Source organism: Pristiophorus japonicus, chromosome 3, assembly GCF_044704955.1.
Source record: "Pristiophorus japonicus isolate sPriJap1 chromosome 3, sPriJap1.hap1, whole genome shotgun sequence".
Classification (NCBI taxonomy): domain Eukaryota; kingdom Metazoa; phylum Chordata; class Chondrichthyes; family Pristiophoridae; genus Pristiophorus; species Pristiophorus japonicus.
Window position 1 is genome coordinate 318,557,110 of NC_091979.1, and position 1,665 is coordinate 318,558,774.

A 1,665-nucleotide genomic window follows, 5' to 3' on the forward strand; every position below is an offset into this window, starting at 1 on the left:
GTGTAGATGAGATTTACTGGAATGGTACTAGGGATGAAGGCCATTCAGTTACATGGAGAGACTGGATAAACTGGGGTTGCTCTCCTTAGAGCAGAGAAGGTTAAGGAAGATTTGATAGAGGTGTTCAAAATCATGAATGGTTTTGATCGAATAAATAGGGAGAATTTTTTTCCAGTGGCAGAAGGTTCAGTAATCGCAGATTTAAGGTAATTGGCAGAAGAACCAAAGATGACATGAGGGAAAAACAAACTTCACGTGCCAAGTTGTGATCAGGAATGCACTGCCTGAAAGGGTGGTTGAAGCAGATTCAATAATAACTTTCAAAAGGGAATTGGAAAACTAGAAATAAAACTTTACAGGGCTATGAGAAAGAATAGGGGTGAGGGACTCTTTCAAAGAGCCGACTCGATGGGCCGATTGTCCTACTTCTGCGTTGTATCATTCTATGATTCTATGAAATGTTGCTATGGCATCATTTATGTCCACATGAGAGGCTGGATGGGGCCTCACTTTAATGTCTTATCCAAAAGAACGCACCTCTGACAGTGCAGGACACCCTCAGTACAGCACTGTATTGTCAGTGTAGATTGTGCACTCAAGTCTCTGGTGTGCGACCTAAGTCCACAACTGTCTGACTCAGAAGCGACAGAGCTAGCACTGAGCCACGGCTGACACAGGCTCTAGTTCAATGGAATGAGTTTGGTTTTCCAGGTGACTCATCTGGTTAAAGCAGTGAGTAGCTCAGCCATGTAATCAGAAAGATCCCAGGATCCGATTCTGGATCCCTGCTGGATGCAAGTTCCCCAGTATCAGTGGCTTGAGCCTTTGATGCTCTTGTGCCTATTTTCAGGGAGGCTGTGAGCCTGGCTGGTGTCTCATCTGAAAGACAGTAGAATGATCCCCCAACTAATGGGACCTAATGCCTTCAGTTAATTATTCAATCTGTGTTCTTGCTAAGTTGAATTTTTGCTGTAGTTTTGAAACCGTTTATTCCAATTCGTTGGGTGTGTAAATTTGTTTTGAAGTTCTGTAGTCAGTTAGCCCATCCAGATCCGGCCTAAAACTGCCCAAAAATCACTATTGTGTGATCTTAAAACACTTTATTGTTTAATGAATTTGGGGTTGCTGCTTTCTCCACTTAAATAAGCTCTCGGTAATTGTATCAGAGGCAATTGCTCAGACTTCAGTCTCCATTCAATTGTAGCAGAGATTCTGCTTTATTACAAATGGAGAAAATAATTGTGCTTCAAAACAGATTTTTTGGAGACGGAATCTGTAAATTTATATACCTGGAAAATTGATGCAAAGCTTTGAAGAGATGCCAAGTACTTAGCATATAAAACAGATTTTTAATAGATGGTGTCTGTTTTTTATGTTGTGCTGAATTAAGTACTAGTTGTGTTAAAATGCAGCTACTGGTATAGAGAGTGAGAAAGAGGGTCTTTTGTGGGTCAGAGAGCAGATTTTTGTGACCGTGGATTTCAACACCTTATACCTGCCCTGTTGATTAATGTTGCGAGTTGAATAGAACTCAGCTGCTGTTTTTAACGTACAAGATCATAACATGAGAATTAGGAGCAGGAGTAGGTCACTCGGCCCCTCGAGCCTGCTCCGCCATTCAATAAGATCATGGCTGATCATTCAACCTCAGCTCCATTTTCCTGC